The sequence below is a fragment of the Hypomesus nipponensis genome, chromosome 19, assembly GCF_054491055.1.
Source record: "Hypomesus nipponensis isolate SF chromosome 19, ASM5449105v1, whole genome shotgun sequence".
Lineage (NCBI taxonomy): Eukaryota > Metazoa > Chordata > Actinopteri > Osmeriformes > Osmeridae > Hypomesus > Hypomesus nipponensis.
In genome coordinates this window covers 6,367,109-6,390,719 of record NC_140379.1, presented here as the reverse complement: position 1 = coordinate 6,390,719, position 23,611 = coordinate 6,367,109, and positions in this window count along the sequence as shown.

Below are 23,611 nucleotides of genomic sequence, written 5' to 3'. Positions count from 1 at the left end.
AGGATGGGAGGCAGTCCTTTCCATCATCCAAGCTATTCTTATCTCCTGCATTGTTTTAGGCACCAAATGTTACTCACCTAATTAAATTCATTGCAGGGATTGTGCTATGATGACAATGGCGGGAAACTGTTTGTCATGGTGCTGACTGTTCATGGGCAGAACACAGTGACATCCTTTGAACAGACAGCATGGCAAGGAAAGCCATGGTTTCATTTAGTCTAGACTGCTGCCACAACAGTGTCCACCACTTGTAATTTATGAAGCTACATACACTGGCTTGAAACAATACCTCTTAAATCGTAAAAAACCTGTGTCTGTGTGTGGGTGTGTGCGTGCACACAGACAATAGTTTGTGACAGACAACATGACAGAGCAGAGGGCATGGTCAGGCAGACAAACAGAGGGCCAGATGAGACAGACAAAACGGTAGGCCAGATGACACCTGTGACATCATCACACCTGTGACATCATCCGCCAAGCACTTCCATGATTGTGCCCCCGCTGAGACAAACGGCCGTGCGCCGGCCAGCAGCGACGCAGCTTAATGGCTGCTACATTAGAGCTCCTCGTACACTGATAAATGAAGCCATTGTGGAGTGATTATCACAGTTATTCATAGCCTCCTCGCTATGGGGATGGTGCATTTGTTGCAGTACATAGAAGCAGACAGTGCTGGGCCTAGCACATGTTTTCCTGTCACTGTGGATTACAGGCTAGCCAGTGACATTTATAAATACTGGGTAATCTGGCATGCGGTATTTGGAGTGTTATTAAATTGTCATTATTTTGGTAGCAACTGGGCCCTGCCTGTGATTAATTGAATGCTATTAAGTGAAGGTGGATCACTCCCATTTAGATGAATGAATTAATCATAGACACATTGCAATAAATTGCCATTTGGCTGTGCTAAGCTTTTGCATTAGTAAGATTCTCTCCAATACAAACCATCGGAGTTATGGTTACAAATTATTTTTTCATTATTTCTGTCGACACTTCAATAAGGAATGATTTAGAGGTCTCTCAGACGTTGTGCTCGACATGTATGTGCGTGTGGTGTGTGTGTGTGCAGGCTTCAGACTGAGGACGAACAACAGGCCCCGTTCTGGTAAGCATCATTCTGGGTGGTGTGGCCGTGGCTTGCATGCGGAGGAGAGATGTCGTTGCTTGTGTTTCATTCCGCCGTAACCTCCTCACACCACAAGTCAGAACAGACAGGGCGACTGCGAAGAGTTTGAGGTATGTACATATGCCGTGCAGAAGGGGTTGGGGTTTAGGCTTGCGGGAGGGGTACTGGAATGCATTGTACAGATTTCTGGAATCCAGAAAGTACTCCGGATCAGCACATCATCAAGCGTTCTGTGGCTTGACCCCGAGATGTACGGAGGACAGTGAGGATTGCTCAGGTGCTGTGTGGGTTTAGTCTCCATGACACAACATGAAGAAGGTCCTCCAGAGGGGCCACAATCACACTGGTGTGTGGCGGTATAAGGAAAGCTGCGGCCGCCGTCAGAGATGAGCGACTCAGGCCGTGACTGCCAATGGGCTCCAGGGTGGCATCTCTACAGAGAGCGCTGGCCGGCGCAGCCTGGCATGCAACACTGAGCCTCACGCTTATCACAGCTTCTTAATGAGGAAACAGGATTTTGTGTTTGCATTCCCTTCTCCCTCCCCATCCCTTAAACCCCCCAACCCCCCCGACCCCCCCCCCCCCCACCTCCCCCCACTGCAATTCCCCCCGCTGACTCTTAACGGCTGCCCAACTTCTGCTGGATCGCAATTAGCAGCCTTCACCATGTTCTGCTTTGCCGACTCTGCCCAACTGAAACCAGAGCTGCTCAGGACCAGCCATGTCGCCGTGCTGATAGGACAGGGGAGCTGGGGGCGGCGGAGGTGGATTTCTCTGGGATTTACTGTGTCGGCTCGCAGGTGGGTGGGAGCCTCCGGCCCCCAAGCTCCTCCTCTGCAGAGTCAAACAAACTCTTGTTATTTCAGCTTCTGACAGAGCTGAGCTGGATCTGTGGAGAAAGCCTGTCTGATACAGAACCTCTAGAGAATGACCAGCCGGCAGTCCATAACTTCTCTCCACACCTCCCGCCCGACCTCCCTCCCTCCCTCCACACCTCCCCCCCTCCCTCCATCCTCAGGTCTCGACAGCAGGTATATATTTGGGGAGGTACCCCTGGTGTTGTGATGGACACGGGAGCCCTGTTTGAAATGGAAACACCAAAACATTTAAGGAGTGAAAGTAAAAAGTTGTCAGAAAAATTAATAGTAAGTAAAGTACTGATACCAGAAAAATCTACTTAAGTACAGTCCCAACTCTGGGAAACACACACACACACACACATGGAGATAGAAAAAGGAACATGAGAAAAAATGTCTTTATTGAGGTTTTCCTTTCAATAATATGACTCAGATAGGAACTGCTTTATTATTTCGGATCAGGTTTAGCAAGTCTGATAACCTCAAATGAATGCGCACTGACCACCACAGGAGCTGTGGGTTTCCTTGTGTGATATCAGGCATTATTCCTGTTCACACTGACTGCCCATACAGGGCCTAGATAACCAAAAGCAAAACACGATAAGAGGAATGAAAGTCATTCACAAAAAGAGGACAAACTGGGTCCCACACATAAGCCCTATCCCCCTGTGAGTACTGCGTTGCTCCCTCCTCCTTTCTGGTTACTCTCCTCCAGTTTCACAGGGAAGAAACCAAAAGGATATGTACTTGTGTGTGAGTGTCTGTGTGTGAGTATGAAGTAGTGTGTGTGTAGGGGTGTGGATGTCTCCGTGTGGATCTGGATGGGCGTGTTTTTGCGTGGATGTGTGTGAAGTGGGTGATCGGCCCCACTTCAGCCGCCCCCATAACTCACCTGGACTGATAAAGAAAGTAAAGGAATCGTTTCCTGCGCCCGCTCATTCAAATGGCATGGCGTCTGTAAACAAATCAGGGCTGTGGTTATCCATGTAGCGGTCAGATAAGGAGGGAAGAGGACCTCCAGAGTGATGGATCATGGAGGGGCTCCCAGCCCTCTTCTCTCCCCAGCATGGCCCTGCCACCCTGGGATAATAAACAGCTGTGGAGCAGGGGGCCAGATAAGACCCATCACTCACTCGGCCAGGCTGATAAGGCACAGACGCTCTCTGTCACCCGCCATGACATTTGTTTTTCATTCTACCTCGGAGCAGGGAAGTCCACCTGTTTCATCTCATCAATGGGCTCTACTCTAGATCCCCTGCAGTGGCTTTCACCTTTTGACATTGATGGCAACCAGCTGACTGGCTATGTCATGTTGGACAGGTCGTGAATGGACTTGAATCTGGAGTTGCCCGTTGTCTTATTGAGATGGACCCTTGTATTTGTGTGCATCAAGGAACTCACAGAGTAACAAGGAGGAGCAGGGTGTAACCTTCTCAGTGTCTGAATAGAAACTGGGTGTGATCCAATCTGAATCCTACAGGGAGGTCAACGGGTCACTACAGAGGGGTTAGAGAAATTCCAAGAGAAGGAATTTCAGATATAGGAGTCAAATTATTTGTGTTGCCTTTGGTAAATCAGACACATTCGGTCTCAACACAGCCGTAGACATTGCTGCTTTGCACCCAGGAGACATTTTAAAGTAGGTCCGTGTGAGGTGTGAGTAGATTTTGAGCACTTTGACTTTTTGGGGGGGTTTTGTTTTACACTCCATATTTCAGGCTAATAGACATATTGGGCGAGGCTTACGATAAGAAACAACTGTGAACAAAGACCAGGGTTTCTTGCCTCTCTATAGCTGGCTATAAAATTGAGCTTAGACATCAATCAAAGTAAAATCTCCTTGAACAAAAATCTTAAGTTGCAACTCGTAAACAATACTTTGGGGACTAATATTTCTGACAGGGGTACACAGAATAAATATTTAAGTCATTTTACATTTTGGCACTTTTAATTCCCTAAAAACACGGAGGGCTATCAGACGGAATAGACAGCCATAATAAATCAAGCTGCCCTAATGCTGGCTCCATGAGGGTCACGTAGAAGTCACAGATTTGAGAAGGTATAAAATGGTTACTTTATGGCTATCCCAATTGTTGTACGTTAGAGTTATGTGCATTGTATTACCTCTAATGAAGGGCGTAAATTCTCAGTTTACGACTGAACCTTTACGATGGAGGGAAATTGTAAAACACACGCTTTTTGCGTTACCCGTGTTTGTCACTGGAGCTCTGGAGTTCAGACTGCACACACACGCTGTTTTCATTAGGCAGGGACTGCTCCTCGGAGGGGCCTCCGTCCGTCTGCAGTAATGGACCCGGGCCGTGAGAGAGATGCATCTCGCCCGACGGTCACGGATGACGCTTAACAGACAGTTCCCCAAACTTCCTGTGATCAGAGCCGCAGTGATCACCAAACTAATCCACGGATCTCACAAATCTCTCCCTCTCTGGCCTTCCTCTGGCCTTCAGGGATGCGCCGCACCTGATCATGTTGGGCTGCTGCTGCCCTCCTGGGCTGACCTCATATTTCATCTCAGATGTTACTGCTGTGTCTCAACATGTGTTCGGTGTGTAGAGCGCTTCACCGCTCAGAAGGCTGTTGTCAATGGAAGTCGAAGCCAGAGCCTTCTATGATGGATGTCCTCATGTGTTCACGTGGTCGACTGGATGTCTGAGAGGGGAGAAAGTATCATGCAAAGTCAAGGTAGTATCCTTGGTACATGAGTTCAGTGTGTTCCTCCAAAATTGCACCGTTTTACACAACAAGCGTACTGTTGTTGAACAAGTCGAATGTGTTGGTTTTTCCTGATGCTTGAAATATGTCGACAGCGAGGTCACCCTCATGATGTCACCCATTTTGGGGAATCGTGTATTGTTCTTCAGTCGGTTTGGTAAACAACAACAGAATCTCTGGCCACTGTCTGACTTATCTGTGCTCTGTGATTCCTTAAAGGGCTTAGTACATGGTAGGAGCAGATGCCATCTGCCCTGTAAAAACCCCCTATCTGGCAGCAGGTGCAACACCATGTAGAGCCAGGTCTTTCACCGTGCTCACCACATCACTGTGCAGCCGCTAGCTGGAGGGAAATAGGTTCTAGTTATGAAGAAACAGCCCTGATCACCGAGTGCTTTTATATGAGCATTTTAACCTCTGTAATGGGGGTATGCCTTTGAACGAGTTGTATAATAAGGCAGAGCATCAACATAATTCAAAACTATGCAAAAGCTAGTGAGCCCCCTAACATGTCTGAGTCTGTAATGTGTGTGACAGAACATGGGCACCAGGCTGAGAGAGAACGGGGGACGTGCGCTGGCATTCAGAGGTGCAGAGCATTGACAAATCAAGCAATTAAAGGGGAGGTGATGATGTCATCATTCCTGGTCTCCGGTCTCCATTTATAAAGGTCCTGCTGCATTTCACGTTCACCACTCACCTCACTGAAATGAAAGGGGATGAGAGAGAGAGGGGGGAAAAAAGAGGATTGAAATATCTCACGGGGACATTCTGCTTACTTTGTCATACAGCCCTTATCTACCCACGTTCAGCCCTGTTAATATGATGAGGAACAATATTTCATGAAGGGCAGCTCAATGTGTCTCCCCTTGGAGGGGGCCCACGGCCCCCACTGCCTCCGCCCCATGCCCTCGTCTTTCCTTTGTACCCCTCTCTTTTTCCCAAGGAGGTAGGGGAAGAGGGTAGATAAGCCCACTCCAAGCCCCCCCGCCCGCCCCACAAACCCTCCCTTCCCCTAAGACACCCATTTCAGGACCCCTCATCTCCCCGCCTTCATCCCCAAAACATTTTCATATCAATAATCAAGCAATTTCCCTACATGCTAATCCATCAAAGCGTGCCGGGGCTAATCCGCGGGCGTGGAGCTGGGTGGCGCGCGCTCGCTCGCTCTCCTTTCAGGTGTGCCCCCTCTCCCTGGCAGACGTTTGTCCCGCCGCGTGGCACACAAAGCCCCTGCCCTGTCAGCACTGATTGATCAGAGGCTGGGTGTAAACGAGGAAGGCGGCGCACGCCCTATCAATGATGCTCTACATCTGCACCTGAAAAGACTCTTATTCTGCACAGCGTACTCAGCGCTGCAGATAATGAGAGCTGCGCTGTTAACAGCCCCTGCAGCTCTGGCCTTTGTCATGTGTATATAGGCAAAGTGCTTACCTTTTAGGTGGGAAACGGATACAGAGAGAAAGGGTGGGGGGCGGAGGGTGTGATGGGGAAAAAATAGGCCCTGGATAGGGAGATTATTATAATGTCTACAAATGCTGACAGGGTTGAATTTCAGAGACTTTTTTTTTTAAAGATTAGCGAGGCTTTTAAAAGGGTGCATTTGCAGAACAATTGTGATTGCGTGTTTGATTTTAATTTTCCGACAATCTCTTCCAGAGTGTAAGGGATACTTGTGTGTATGAGTGTATTTTTTCTCTCCCTTTTTCCGGCATGGCTGGGATTTAGCGGGGCTAACAGTGCTTTCAGAAGCATGTGAAGACATAGCAGAAGACCTTTAGAGCAGAAACCATCCTGCAGGAATGAGGGGAAGAGATAAAATGCAGGGGCCTCATTAGTGGCACATTTATCATCTCCTGTCTGTGATTTAAAAGAATGACTGGGTCAAATCACTTTAAGTACCTCAGGGAAATCAACATTTGTCATTGCAAAGCAAACCTGCCTCTCCCCACTTCTGCTGTTAATTCATTCCTGTAAAGCAGCCCCATTTGCCGCAGAGCTGATTTTAATTTCATCCCTGCGAAAACCTTGGCCCACTGTCTTTTTCATTTCATTGACTTAACACACATTTGTCCCTTCCAATCCACTTCACCACTGTTAGGCGCTGGCACAGAGCTCCCCTATCCGCAGACCTGCAGTAGGGGAGGCAAATGGGTTTCAGTGAGACACTGAAGCAAAATCATCGCAAATGATTCTTCAGTGTTCATAATTAAAAAGGAGAGCCGTACCAACTCACCGGAAAAATGTACACGGCGAGAACAAGGGAGCGATGATGTATTATAAATGTGTTATCAATGCGTAGCTGGAGCAAGGTCAGGGAAGTTAAGATGGGTGTTGAAATATGGATGTCAAAGGGAAAGAACTCACTTACACTGTTTCTCAGGTGGACATGGTGGAGAAAATACAAGCTTTTTTTTTTTTATTATGGAATTTCTAGTGCCAGTGCTCTGTTACATATGAAAACATGAAATGCCAAACAAACACACCAGAACTTCAGAACATTCATTCTGTATCTAGGAACGGCATCAAAATAAGACTTAACGGCAATGCTAAATGTCTCCTTAGCATTACCGAGAATCTACCCCTGCTTGGTCACTTTGAATCTCTCACATGAGAGAAGCAGGCCCCACAGACATGTCCCGGGCAGGACTGGGAAACGATTTCAAAGTGCAAAATGGAGGAAAGGAAAGGGAGGAGAAGGGACAGAAACCGAGCAACTGAGAGCAACTCCAGAAAGAGCAGGCGACGTGAAAGGAGCGTCAGAATAAACGCACTATCCATTTCATGAGAGTTCAGACAGAATAGTCTGCCATATGTAAATAGGGGTTCAATAATGAATGCTCTTCCCCTGCTTTTATTTGCTTTAAGCCCTCGCAGTCACACACACATTGGCACTGTGTGAGACACAAATTAGATAGTGTTTTAAAAGAAATATTCAAAGAGGAGCCTGCTGCCGGAATATCAGTTATTATTTTTGATGTTGCAATTTCTGACACTTTGATGCAATCAGTGAGTAGCCCCGCCATCCAGCCCTCTCCTGGGAGAGAGCTGTCAGGACTGAGAAGCCGGTGGGTAGATAATTATGGGAGATCAAACCTCACTAGTTAGTAGGCAGGAACGGGAGGCAAATGCCAAAAACCAGCCAATGTTTCGCAAACGCTTGTTCAAGGATATCCTAATTGCTATAAGTGGTTCCTTCAGGACTGCCACTTCAAACGCTGCCTGCCTCATGATGTCATCTCCACAGCTCCCCTCCACGCTCACAATGGGCGAATTAGGGAAAAGGGTGAAGCACAACATACGAGAGGACAGTTTCCTGTCTCTGGTGGGCCCCCATGAACCCACCCTCCTCAAACACACGGACACGTACAAATACACAAACATGCAGATACGCGTGCATACAGCGTTTGTACAATACTTGGTCCTACAAGTTCATAATGTACACAAGGCATGCAAGCACAGAACACAGGCACTTAAACACACACCACAGACCCATACACACATCGTATATGCATATCCTGTATGCGGAAGGATATTTGTATGCACAAACACACTTACATTACAGTGTAAACATTCAAAGAAGCATATGATTGTGAAGGCAATATCCTCTGACATCCAGGACTGTGCTCAGTAATTCAAAGTGAGGACAAAGACTTTTCTGTCAGTACTGTTTGCCTACAACTCACCTTGCTGCAATCTTACCTTTGCAGTTCAAAGGAAAGGAGAAGGGAAGGTGAGTACAATTAGTTGAATTCAGTCAGAACAAATTGTCCAACAGCACAGCAACACACTAAAGCATCATATTCCATTTGAAGCTCGTACAATGACCCCTCTTCCATGAACTGCAGTAGAATGCATAAAAAGGTGGATAATATATAATACCCCTCAATCCAGAAAGCTGAGAGATTTGGCTGCTAAGACAAAACTATTTCATTGCCACACCTGTTTGACTCTTCAGCTTCAAAGACAGAAAAGTGCATCGAGTCAAAATAGAATTCATGAATATTTTGAAAAAAAAAAAAAGTTTTCTGAGCATGCCAACAACAGACATACAAGTGCAATAAACCCATTTAGTCTGCTTCTCTCTCTTTCTCTCTCTGTCATGATGGGAAGGATCTTCAGGGTCATTGATCTTCCCATTAAATGCAGCCCCAAAGAAGGCGATCTCTTTCACAGAGCTCAGGAATTCAGACATGAAACACCCCCATCTCTTCACACACACAAACACCATCAAACATCGCCAAATGACTCCCTTTCCCAAACAAGAAAGGCGGCAATAAAATGATAAAATAAAGTCTATTTTGTTGAAAAGGGTAAAAAGAGGTCATTCTTGCATACAGAAGTGAACTTTTAGCATAACAAAGCAATGGCTGGCCAACTAATGGTTCCTCATTCTGTGACAAGAAGCTCACGACATGCTCACTGTTCTGCATCCTCACACTCAGACCTTCAACAGCACCTCCTCTGGCCCCCAACCTCCCTCCACCCTTTCACACACATGCACACACACACATGCACACAAATGCACACATGCACACACCAGAGATGGGAAGTAACAAAGTACAAATACGTTGTTCCTGTACTTAAGTCGATTTTTCTGGTTTCAGTACTTGCCTGATTTGTACTTCTAATTGAGTGAAGGACGTGTGTACTTTTGACATTTCTGGCACACACGCACCTACACATGTGCAAACACACACGGGCACGGCCACATGCGCACACACACACGCATACCCACACACCTACACATATACAAAGAAGCTTGCACATGCACACACACATTCATATCATTTTATATACAAACACTCACTGTCTCTCACACATACACACACACACACACAACCAGGGAGGCAGGACAGCCTGTGATTCCGCTTCACAGCCCTGAAGTGGCTGGGCTCAGTCTAATTGCCTCTCTAATTGGTGATGTCTAAAGGGGGTCTCCTCTTTATTTTTGGACAGAGCTGCATGCCATCACAAAAGGCAAATTACTCACACAGTCAGCCTGGAAAAACCACAGGAGTGGGAAGAGATGACAGCTTTGGAGAGAGACACTGTACTTCAACCATCCCAATAACACACTACCTGTGCTTTAGGTGGCTAAACAACACTGTCTCTACTCCGATCCCAGGGGATGAGCTCATGCTGCACTCATCCAGCAGTGCGAGGCCTCATCCTCCTCATCTCAGCTCCTGCTATATCCTGTCCCTTGCCTTTGATGTGCTCATCATGTGAAGGACGCTGGGCTATCAGCTGGCTGTCAAGCTCAATAACTGCCCCATCTCCCTCCCTCCCTCCCTGCCTCCATCCGAGAGGCAGCGGAGGCAGCATGGCCGCCCAGCGCCCAGCACTGCCAGTGATGGAGTTGATTAATTCCCCGGAACGCTGGTTTGTCTTCCCCGCAGTTCCCTTAGTGACTTCATTCAGTAGGGTGAGGTCACCAGAGGCCTGGTAATAAAGGGCCTGTTCTTCACAGTAAAGGCAGCACTGCACACATAGTCCTCAAAAACCCCTTCAAGACAGGAAGAAAAAAAAAAGAAAAGAACATGCAAGAGGCCTGTGGCTCAGGAGTCAGTCCTTGAGCACCAGAGAGCAGGACCAACTTCCTCTCTCTCTCTCTCTCTTTCTTTCTTTCTTTCTTTCTCTCTGTCTCTCCCTCTACTTTTTTCTCCTTCTCTTTTCTCCCTTTGTCAGTTGGATAATTGGCGAGCCAATGAATTATTAGCGTACTTGGTAGCTACAGCAAAAGCAACAATATTCATCGGCGTAAACTGCATCAAAGACGACTTTCCTTCAGACTACGGTTCAAATGAGTACAAACGTAAAGTAAAAAGAGATTAGCCTTTTTTTATTTTTCCATGTCTGTCAATCATTCATGAAATTTCTGAATCATTTTCATCTTATTTTATAGGGAAGGATATGTCAATATAAAGAACAAGTGTTCAATAAAACCACTGATATTGATAGAACTTGTCCTCTGCTCTCCTTGACTTCTCTCTGACATGGCAGCAGTAGTCATCTCATATAACAATGCTTATTATAGGGCAAAAGCCTTTAAACAAGTCAAATAAAATTGATGTCACTCACTGTTGAAACTCAATGAGAATCTTGGGAATTTCAGCCCAACGAACAACATGGGAAAACGACCAAACTTACGAGTGCGAGTAACTCACTCCCGCGCTTATGGGATTGTAAAATATGACAATTTCTCGAAACGTGCCATAAATTTGGTGGATTGCTCTTGCCATCCCCATGATGACAGTTGCTCTCTGTGCGCCAGCCGCGCACGTCTAGTCACTTCACATCATCCGGAGGCACAAATCAGCGCTGGGCCTCTCTGTCTCGCTGGAGCGATGCAGGGCTGACGGGGCCACTGGCGGCCCACCCCCTTCCAGACAGGAGTAATAGATGGCGGTCTGCGGCCTGCCTATTCATCCTGCCTCTGAAGCAGAGAGCCAAGGGGAGAGCAGGCCAGCGGCAGCCCACTGGTGATGCACGGCGCGGGGAGCTCATAAAGCAGGCCGTCAGCTGACCTCTGAGGCACGGGGGGGACCGGCGGGGCCTTTACGACCGTCACCAGATTTAACAGCCAATAATGACTGGAATAACCGCTTAAACCTTTACGGACCCGCACTGCCTCATGGTAGGGGAACGACGGGGAGAGGGTGATATATTCAGCCGGCGCACTGACAGGGGCCATGTTTCAACGGAAGGAGAATGACAGATGCATAGAGGGAGAGGACCCTGATATGTGTGTCTGTTTAACTGGAGCCAACTGGCCTGTCCATCCTCATACAGCTGAAGGGACAACAGGGGCAGGAAGGAGGAGAGAGGAGTGGGTGTTGGGGAGACAAGAGAACAGCCAGTGTACACATTTCTAGTGCACGAGAAAGTCCAGTGCACAAGTAGTGGAGGCACAGAGAAGTGAGTAGTGGATGACAGGCAGGTGAACAGGACATAGATGAGAAAGAGAGTTTGGGATTCATGAGGATATAGGATTGTCACTGAGGTGGATGAACAGTCTCAGAGTGGACTGGAGAAACAAACACACATCACACACAGTTATTCGCTTTCGATAAGTAGTTTGACATACAGTACACAGCACATTTCAAACAGCAGTCTATAAATCCCAATAAAACGTAAGCCTTCAGTACATAGACATCTTAATTTACAATCTTTGTTTAGCAGATTTTCCTTTTTTTTTTGCAGACAACGATCCTAAATTATAGCACACCAGCATCCCTTGGACTAAGATCATAACACCAATTCATTAACTGTTGGCAGCGAGCTAATTCTGATTTTCAATAAACTCTCTAAACCTAATAGAGTACTCATGAAAGGAGCCCCATTTCACAGGCTGGCATGTGTTCAAGCAACATATGCTCACATAATCTCTTAAAAAGCATGATCCAAGTCCAAATTTAATTATGTAATAGCACAAACGGAATCATAGTGCCGACGCAGCACAGCTCTGATGCACTGCATTCTGCCACTCGCCTCCCATTCTCCTCATTTGGTTATTACACAGCCCTGCCTTTCTGGCCCAGGGGCTGTGCGTCCATAGGCCACTCCAAGCTCCACAGATGGCCAAAAGGCTCCAAGCTCCCTTATGATAGCTATCTCTATGTTGGAGACTAGAATACAGTCTGTTTATAATCTCAAGCCATTGATAGAATATTGTTATACTGTTGCATGCCTCTAATTGTGCTTGCCAAGTTACTTTTAAGGTTCAGCACAGCAGGGACAAAAAAGGATGAGCAAATGCACTTTAGAATGCCATGGTAATTGAAGAGTTAGGGTTTTTGCCTCGTGGTTGACATACATGTTCCAGCCTTTAGCAGAATAACCCAGTTCACACAGCTTTGAGCTGAAGCCCCTGATGTTTGCTGAACACAGGACTCAAGGCACGGCCTCAGACGTTGGCATGTATGGGACATTCCCAAACATTGACCGAGAAAGAGTAAAACTATGCACAGGAGCATAATAGATGACACTGGAGCTATATCAAAGATACCAGGTTACCATATGTTTCTCCCCTAAAAGAAACAGAATCGATAAATCCTGAGGAGAAAAAAAAAACCCTCCACATCTTAAGCACCTTACTGGCGACTTTTACAGCTAGGAGTCTGTGCTTGGCACGCAGATGATAACATTCCCCCAACACAATGGTTTAATCTCCATGGCACAGGTAGCACCAGGATTGTCTTGAATGTGCACTCTGCCGTCGGCTTGGTTTGTCATGGCTTTAGAGCTCTCTGCAGTCCTTTGTGCTCTTACCAATGAATTAAAGAGGATTCCAACAGCGAATAGTTATCCCCCCCCCCCCCTTAAGAGATAAACAAATCAGTCTAAATAAGTTGGGGAAGAGTTTCACAAACTCCTTTGCTAATCAGGAAGGGCTGCTTAAGATTACAACTGCAGATTTAGAGTTTCTTACACAAAGAGTGAGGACAAGTGAACCTATAAGCTACGTAGGACAGGGTACATTGTGGGGAGCTGCCACATGCTTTGTAAAATGGCTTACATTACCGATCTTATTTATAGCCCCAAATCAGATATGAGTGTTGTGACAAAATACATTAAAAAACAATTGGGAAGTATTGTTTGTAGATTATATATTCAGGTCACCTCTCTAAAAAATCTTTAAAAATGTTAATCCATGCAGATGTTTGTTTTCAGCAAACTTGCTGAAGTGCATCCCCCCAGATGAACATTAAAAGCATTCCTAAGTAGCTAAGTTGCTCTTATACAAAATACCTCAAAGCGTCTAAGATAATACATGTGGATTGAAACGCAATCTGCCTCACACATCCTACTAAGATAACTGCAACCATTGACAAGACCTGGCTTCCTTTTCTTATCTCCCAAACACTTGGTACCAGAAACTCAGTGCATGAATAAGTCTTTCAAGATTGTGATGTAAATATATCCGATTAATCACAACAACTAAAACTGCAACTACTCATACTCCTGAAAACAACATTGTTAAATGTTATTTTGCTTGCAGTGGCATAAAATTAATTTGTGAGTGCCACATTTTTGTAGCATCAAATCTTTAATGCTCTCAAAACACTTTCTCACCCCGGCCTCAATCAATCTGTGAGCCTTCAGTCAAACACCCAACAGACTGATGTGTTTTATCTATGGTAATCCATTGTAATATTTACATTTTCAATTTTTAAGATTATTATTAACATTAATTTAAAGCAAAGACATGATTAAAAACTAAAGACAAAATGCATTTGGATAATCTATGCAAAGGCTCTAAGCCCATTTCCATTCCTGATGGAGTTGGTGACACCCCTCCTCCTCCTCCCCCCCCCCCCCCTCCTCCCCCAGCATAAAAATATTTAATTTCGCAGAGGAGATCCCCAGGATATGAGGCAAAACCATCAGGTCCATGTTCAAGTTTAATTACTGATTTAAGTCTAGTATCAGCCCCCCGGTCCCCCCTGTCTGGAGCCCTACGAGAGAGAGAGAGAGAGAGAGAGAGAGAGAGAGAGAGAGAGAGAGAGAGAGAGAGAGAGAGAGAGAGAGAGAGAGAGAGAGAGAGAGAGAGAGAGAGAGAGAGAGAGAGAGAGAGAGAGAGAGAGAGAGAGAGAGAGAGAGAGAGAGAGAGAGAGAGAGAGAGAGAGAGAGAGAGAGAGAGAGAGAGAGAGAGAGAGAGAGAGAGAGAGAGAGAGAGAGATTTAAAAAATGGATCTCTGAAATCTGTATAATTATTCGATATGATTTGGTATTAAACTAATCAACAATCTGTAACAGAAACAACCATTAACAATACATTTTATTTAAAACAAATCCTTTTGAATTCAAGCAAGCATTTTATTGTCTAAACATTTTATTGTTTACTTATATACTGGCAAGCAATATATGTAGTGTATCGTCCAACGTCCTCCATACATTTTATTTTTTCTTTATTCATTCCATTACTCCTCCACTCCACAGTGTGGTGCTCTGCTCTGTGAAGGGTAGTTGTGACATTGGCACGAGTCCTAGCAGATTGAGACAAGCCTCGTTCTGGCACCTAGTGTTCTCCCCGGGCCCTGTCTGTCCCCCACTCTTCACACTGTTAAACGGCTGTGTGTGTGTACGTGTGTGTGTGTGTGTGCGCGTGTGTGTGTGTGTGTGTGTGTATCTGCCTGTGTCTGACAGTCTGCCTGTCTCTCTGTGTATGTGTGTGGGTGTGTGTGAGAGTGAGAGTGCATTTGTGTTATTAATCCCAGTCTGTCTAAGCATTCATTTTCCCCCGATGCCTCTGAATCTATTACAATGATTCCAGCGTTGAAGGCAGTTCATTTACATTGTCTGTGCCTTGTTTGAAATATTTCTCAGATGGGGGATATATTTCCACAGATGTCCCTCTTATAGGTTTACTCTGATTCAAACAGTCTTGAAAAGTTGCCGTACTCCACCAGGGGAGGCATCCTCACCTAATGAAACCCAAGATCAATAGATGTGTTCTCAACTCATATATAGTGCATGTACACAAGGGAAATAAAGTATTATGTTTCATCCTCAAATGTATAATGGATATCATTCTTTATTTAATACTTAGTTCAATTCCATGTCTGCCACTAAGGGAAAAATATTTCTTTGGATGATGTCTCTTGTATAAGTGGAAAAAGATATTAAGGGTAAAAAAAACCAACAACATTACATACCTGGTAAATGATGGTCATCAACACAAAAACCGCCACCTCCCCTATGTATTATACTGTAATCCAGTTCATTTTATATAATTAAAAAGCTTACTTACATTTACATAATAATCTACACTGGCTCCTGACATAGACATTTTTTTTTTTAATCAAGTGCTCAAGTTTGAAGAAAGCAGAGCGGAGAGACAGGAGAGGAGAAAGGAGGGGAGCGGAGCAGATAAGCTGGAGAGGAGGCAAAGACAGGAGAGGACAGAGCAGTGGCAGTCACTTCAGGTAGAGCCCTTATCTGAGGGGAGAGGGGACCTTTCTTATGTAATCTGTGATTTCATTCAGCCGCTGTATCAGATGATTGTCTGGGAGAAGAAAAAGCCATTTTGAGGGGAACTGGCTGCGTGAAAAGGATCGCCTCCCCTGCAGCTCACCCCGCCATGTCGAACCAGTCGCATGGCACGGAAGGTCAGCTGAATTATTGGAGGCGGGCGTGCCTCCTCTGAAGAAGACAATGATACGGCCTTAACCCTCATTTAGCCGTGCCATTTTCCCACCTGACCCCCTGCTAAAGTGTTATTTTACCGTGTTATGAAATGTGATAGCTCTGTGGTGAAACAGGAGTCTCTGGTTAGGAGGTAATACCTCGCTATACGCCGACAGGGAGACTCAGCCCCTCTCTAAACAGGCCGGCCTGTCCCCACCGCCAGACTCCCCATGCGCCACGCAGACAGTTCAATCAGGGTAAACACCGTTCGTTTAGTTCGCTTGGCTAACACAGGCACCCCGAATGCAGCAGCACACAGCAGCTCCAAGATTGCACTGTTTGTGGGAGATGATGATAATGTCTTTGTGAATTTCACCCAAACATGTCATTTTAAACCAAGGCACCAGCGAGGCCTGTGTAAATGTCATAACCTGTTGTTTAAGGCCCAGCTCTTCCTCTGCGCTAGGAGTCGGGGACAGCAGAGGAGGTAGAGTGGTACTGGGAGGCCATCAATGGAGCAGTGAGATTCTAATATGAAACAGTTATCAATAATTGATCAGAAAGGAAAATGATGACAAATCTCTCCACAGGAGTTGTATGTCTTCTGCAAAATACTTGTTCAACAATTACAAAGTCAATCATGTGTTATAGAATTAATAAGTAAGGTGAGGAACTCCAATTGCTAATGCTCTATTAGTTAAATATTTTATTTTCATTAATGCTAAATTATGGGCCGGGGTTTTGAATTATTCACAGTGTGGAATAGAACCAAGTGTAATATCATATGTAAATCAAATGTCAGGAAGATATAAAGGCTAATCTGCTCATAGAAAGGTTGCACTTCACCGCAGTCTTTTGCTTAAATTAACCTCCCCTCATAAGAGGGTCTTTATTAGAACTATCATATTACTGTCAGCACTGTGTCTCACCTCTGCCTTACCTGCTTGAAAAACTATTTTATTCTATGTCCCCTGGAATCACAATGATCCACGTAGTTTTCATTTGCTATAGAGATCATTAATTCCTGTAGATACAATGATTTAAGCAGTTCCATTTCCATTTGAGAGGGGGGCAGAGCTGGGTTTCCAAGGAATTTCCCTGCAGCTCCCTCTAGGGGACTGGAGAGAGGCACCCGGCCTCCGCAGCACAGCTATGTTTGAAATATGTCTTCCGACTTCCTCTATGAGCCAAAACAATAATGGTGTACTACCTTCTACCTGAGAGCTGAACTAAATCAGTTTTGCATGTTAGGACTAATCAGGCCTTTGATGTGAGCTGTGAGGACACAGAGCTGCAGGGTCAAGTTGACACAGGACCCAGGCCTGGCTAATGGAGCCCAGAGGGGCATGATCCTGGGCACCCCTGGGGTCAGGGGGACAGGCCGATTAAGAGAGAGAGGTGTCAGGGTTGTCACCTCGGGGCCTGCGACCCACACAGGGAGAAGGAGGGCCCTTGTGAGGCTGAGGGGGCCCCCCTTCAAGAGCAGGCCCTCCCATCATTCAAAGCAGATGGCATTTTGTTTAATCTGTCAGAACTTATTTTTGGGATGCAGCCTCTAGCAGACCCTAGTTGTACAAGATATTAGGCATGTACGGTTAGCACTTTGCCAAACCGCGAAGGATTTGGACAAGAAAGCCCTGAAGCCTTAATTCAGGGTCTTCCCTTCGCCCTCTCTTTCTGTCCTCTATGCGTCAGTCAGTCAGTGAACTGAACTAAGTTTAGGAAACCTGAGATTGTGGTTGCAGCTTGGTAATGCTAACATGGGGCATCTTCAGTAGCAAAGACCATTGACTGCAGCTACCCCGCAGAACTGCAGAGTCTCTCACAGGAGAAGAAACCTGTATTAATTTACCCGTATTAATCCTGTACACTCATGACAAGTATGCAAGTAATTTATTCATTCATTAAAGCCAATTACCAAATACCTTTCTGTTATGATTTTAATCACTGACTTTGTATGGAATTATGTAGTTCCTGACTATTCCATTAATTCCATCTATTTTCCCATGAATTGGGCTAACCTATATGTATGTAGTGATTAGTCATGTAACATTTTGGAAAGTATCCTCCAGGTATTTAGACAATAATCATAATTCAATAATGTACCAGAGATTTAGATCTGTTCTCAGCCAGAAGAATCCCATTCGTGCTTTGGTTATGACAGGTGTGCTGATTAAACTATCAGTCTGACAAGGCCGGGTTGACAAGCCCAGCAGCCACACAGGACGACAGGCTTGAGTACAAAGCCCCTCTTATTACAGAAAATCCCTCAGAATAGCCAGCGGTGTGGATATGGTAATGATGCACTACCTCTCCACCAGGTCTACAACACACGCACACACTTATACACACTCAGACACGCACACACTTGCTATCATCCACGGACACACATGCCGCAATTGAGTTGCGCGCACACACACACATGCATGGAACACACACGCACTGACATGCACCTACTCCCCCCGCCCCCCTACACACACACACACACACACACACTTATCTCTCCCATTACCCTTATCCAGCTGAATATGATGACTGGCTTTGGGAGTGACCTCCAGCAGAGGACAGGCCCTTGTTCTGTAGTTCTCCCAGCACCCTCCCTTTATCCTCCTCTCTTTCTTCCTCCCACCAAATGAATTTAAAAGACTGTGACCTTGCTGTGGGTCTGTGAGGGAAATGAGCTACATCTTGTCGCAGGCTGAAGAGAACATTCGAAACCAGGTTTGTTGGCTTTGAAAGGCCCACGATCGGAGGGGTAGATAAGTGGAGAGGGTGTGGAGGGTTGGGGGTGGGGTCGTTTATTGTGAAAATTAAAAGGCTGCTTGATGGAAATATGTCTGCGATGGTGGTGAGTCTCACTAGGATGCTTATCAGGGAATACTCTTGCACCAACCAAAAGGCGACAAATGTAGACAATAAATCCTCTGCCTATGGTCAACCATTGCCAAAATGTAAACAAGTACTGAACATAACCAACTGGGAATTTTGCTGACAACTATCCATAACTATATGTATATGAACTATCCAAACTCTGAAGAGTTCTTACAAATACGTCAGTTATTTCAGGGACCAGATTTAAAATTCATTATCTCAACAGTTAGCTCGATCCTGCCTCCCTCAGTCAGACACACACTGTCTGGAAACTGGCACAAATTAGCAAACGTGTGTGTTTTCTAGTGAGAAGGAGCTCTCCAAACAAAAGCTGGCATCTCCCGCGGTCTGCACAAATGTTTGTCTAATGTAAACCGCCGTATAGGAGAATCTAATTAGGGGTGTCAGACTGCATGGGGCTGAAGAATCTCAACCAACTGTCATCAAATTGAGATTGCTCCCAATCAGTGGGGAGAGAGGGAAAAGAGAGCAGAAGAGGAGACTGTGACTCGGAGCCAGGGAGCCGAGCGCGGGGCAATTAGCAGCCAAGGTGAAGCCGCTCATTGTCGTCAAAGAGGCTATGCTAGCCATGCATGTCAGAGACTCTGTACTCTCTCCGGGTTTAGGAGTATCCTGTGTCGCGTACGCAATTAGGGTCGGAATGCAGCGCAGTGCAGCATGGCGGCTACCACAATGCTGCCTTAAATGACACATGAAGGAGAGCATGCTGGGAAGCCGTCATGGTGGTGCAGGGTAACCCCCCACCCACATACACACACACACACACACACACAGACACACACATATAGATCCACACACAAGGTTTGGCGTTTACTGTAGTGCTATAGCGACGGTTAGCGGAGCTGTGGCGTTCAAAACCTGGGGAAAGGTCGCGGTGACCCTAGCTTTTGGGCCCAGTGTCAGACTCAATAAAACCTCAGCTGAACCCATAGCCAGGGCTTGGAGCTGACGCGACCCCACAGGATTAAGGTGAGGGTCCTACCTCTGAGAAACACAGATTAAACTGCAGACCTGGAGAAAGAGCCGAAATACCTCTTGAAAAGCAGAGGGCAAAAACAGGGCAGGGTAGAGAGAAGAGTGGGAAGATAGAGAGAGAGAGGAAAAACGAGGGAAAACAGACCAGGGGCGTTTGTGAACGCCACCCCGAGGCGCCGATGAATGGTAGGTGAAGTGAAGGGAAGAATGCAGTGTTTTTTTTTTTCCTTCACCTAAAGCCATGATTTGCTTTGCATAAACAACAACAACAATAGCGGGCAGGTTATCCTCCAGAAGCCACACAATGAGCTCAAGGGCTCCTCATAACATCTCATTATAGTTAATGAGCGCTGTGTGTTTACAATGTGTATCTCTATAGAGCTAGCAGTGTTTACCCGTCCCCTCTGCTCAATGGAGATCACTCAGCACACCCTGAAACAAAGGAGGGTTTGTTTAGCCATGGGCTTCATCTCCCCCTGGATCACAGCACTCAACCTAGCAAGCAGAACTCTTTTCTCCCAATCTCCCAATTCATCACATTCAACCATGGAATCCTCAAATAAAGCATGATACACACCATGTAATTACTGAAATGAAAGGTTGTTAACTAAGTAATTAATGGCAAACTAAACAGTTTGCCAGTTTCTTCATGGGAAAATTTTACATACAGCCCAAAATATGCCATATTTAACAGTATACTTTAAAGCCTTTGCTGGATTTAAGTTTAACTTTAGCGTCCACGTAAACAGGAATTTTTGTTGCCAGTCTTTATTGGGACGGTGCAGCTGGATTCAATCAGTCACAGCCCACCACACTGCCTGATCCCCGCAGAGGCCAGGATCCTCACAGCTCCCACCTGCATGTCTCTGGGATGACTACACACTCCAAAACAAGTGTGAAAACATGTAACACTATACACATCTTCTTCTCCTGGAGCATCTGGCCATCGTGCCTTACCGGCTGGTCCAAGGACTGACTTGTTCTGATGTCATTCCTATTCTTTCATTTCCTGATGTTCTCCCTCACTTACGCAAGTAAACACATACCGTCTTTATCACTGTGTATCTACCTGGAGTTGTACGTGTTCGGCAATTAGGCACATGGGTAAGAAAATATAATAAACTCAAGTTCTCCGATTTGAGTCCTTTTTCCAGCCATCAATCCTCCATTAGTATCACGCCGCCATCAGTGTAACATACGCCTCATCCCTAAATCTGAAAACAATTACAAACTCCAGAGATCAAGGAGCGAAAGCTTGCAGGAGCGTTCTGCACGGCGGCTTCTCGTCTCAATCAACGTGAGGAAGGAGAAAGGCGTGGTACGCCCGGTGTCTGATTGAGTCCCGTGCTCTGTGTTAATCTCTGATTAACATCTGGGATTCATCGCAGGGAGGTATGGCACCGCTGAGCCCTCAGCACACACAGGGCATGAAATATCCAGGCGTGTAATAACATTTTATTTACAAAGGGCCCACTGGGCACAACACATCGCAGGTCTGCCAAAACTGAGCCCACTGTAATTCACTTGAGTGCATTATACAACCCTGCCATCCAAATGGGGAGAAAGGGAGCTGGGTGAGTGTGTGTGTGTGTGTGTGTGTGTGTGGGTGGGGGGGGGGGGGGGGGGTTCGCTGTTGTCATGCTGAGTTTATTGGAAGCTGACAGGTGATGGAGACCTGTAACAGAGACAGGCTCTGAGAGGGCTACCTGAGGAGGGCACAGGCTCTCTATACCTCGACCGTACCATGTTAGAGAGGTGAGGGGGTTGGCACCGTAGTCCATGATGAAGACAATTTTACGGATCAGTCCACTCTGTCAACCATGGCTGGGGAAGGTCTGTGTTTCAGAGAGGAATGTGAGGTATGCAGCTTATACCACAACACCCATCCACTCCTTAAATCAATGGTGCATTTAGCCTGGGTCATGCTGGATCCAAATCAAGAGAACACAACACGCGGTGAGAAAAAAAAGAAAGTGCATACTGATGGCCATGAATGGAAAGGTAAATATGCCTACATGGTAAAGATATGTTAGAGAGTATAATGTTGGTACTGAGAACAAGAGGGTCAGAGGTATGTGTGTACATACCAGGGCTTGGGAAAAGAAATGCTGGCTCTAGTCATTATGCACTATATAAACATGTAGGAACTCTGTTTTACTAGCATTCACATTTGTTCAGATTATTCTGACTGTAAGACTGTAAAAGTACATGTACATGTTTGTATGTCTCAGTGGATTCTCTGAGTGGTCTACCATTTATGCATCTGTGAAAATATCACTTGTACAGGGTCTATAGCTGGGGTCTCTGAAGGGTCCTCAGTATCTCTGTCTTATTGTAAATAAACCACAAAGCTGACAAACCCGACGACCATGTTTGCTTGGCTTGAATGTTGTAATTTCCAACGTCAACACCCAAAATATTTCACATTTCATGAGTTTCTGGTGGTGAAAGCAAGAGTTTGGAAATGTTTCTAAAAAAGATGCATAACACAAATAGAGACACATTCACATATACAAAGACATACAAATGCACTTACATACACCCACACACACATGCATAGGCACCAGATCTTACTTTATATTTTTCCACTCATCCAATGTCAGCTTCATGAATAAATTATGACAAAATGATATTTTCCTATTAATTCATTGGCCTTTTTCTCTTTTGAATAATGAATGTTTTATGAAACAGCCAGGAGAATTATAATTTGCTCTATTAATTTACAACGTATTTTCTAAGGTTATAGAAAATTCCTCAATTGTTCTTCTATCACTATTTTCAAATATTCAATCAAGTGAGTTTAAGAAAAACAACAAAGGTTTTGTGGTTCAAAGAGGTATGCTTAACAATACTGTTTTAATGTATTTCTTGTGGACATAATATGTACTGTACAATAGCAAACATAAAGAAATAAAACCAAGGCACTGCATCCTAAGTATAAAACATTGATTTCATAGCACTTGTCTCTTCTCCTTTAGGAATTTTCACAGTGTCTTTTTAATGAATATATGCAAAACTACATCAGAGCATAAACACACGGGCTCAGCCCTCTCTCCCTGACTCAACAACATAAAAACAACCTACAAGGATCGCTTTCAATGAGATCTCTGTCTTTCAAAATGCTTTGGTGTCCTCAAATATTACCATGTGAGAGTCTATTTACCTCTCGACAAAATGTATGTGTGTTTCCATGAAAGTTCAGTCCATCTCTGTGATGGAACAAAATGAAAAGCCTGCCTTTACTTGTTGCGTGCAATTAAGCCCCAACGAAAGACAGCAAGGGCAGTTTAACATTTCATTGGGCCGTAATTATTCTTTAACTGTTAGAAAGTGCGGTCCCCTAGGAGCCAATTACTTGAAAAGCGCTCATCACACACAAGATATATACAAACAAATCCTTCAAGCACAAAGTAAATGTTTAAACATTAAAAGGGATGAGTACAGGAAGCCATAGCAATCAGTTTGGTGGGAGCTAATTACTAATAAGAGCGGCATCCCCGTTGTGTTAGATAATTATGACACCAACGAGAGCACCTCAAACACACAGAGCCCTCGGCAAGCTGCAATGTGGATCTGATGATGATGATGAGGGGGGGGGGGGGGGGTAGTGAAGGGGCTGAAACACAGGGCTTGTTAATGGCACTGATGTGTCCACATCCTAATAAGGATCCAGCCATCCTATTAGCCTCCCTCCTCTCTCTTACTCGCAACAACTACAGCTGTTCCTGTCTGTGTTGCTGTTCCACTCCTCTAATCGATCTCGGCTGGTCATGTCTTTGTAAACTACCTGGTCCAGCCATCTCTGAGCGTTTGCTAATGCCTGGGAAACATCAGGCCTGCAAATGATAGCACTGTAAATGTAATTTATTTCTCTCTCGTGCAAGCACTTGTGCTA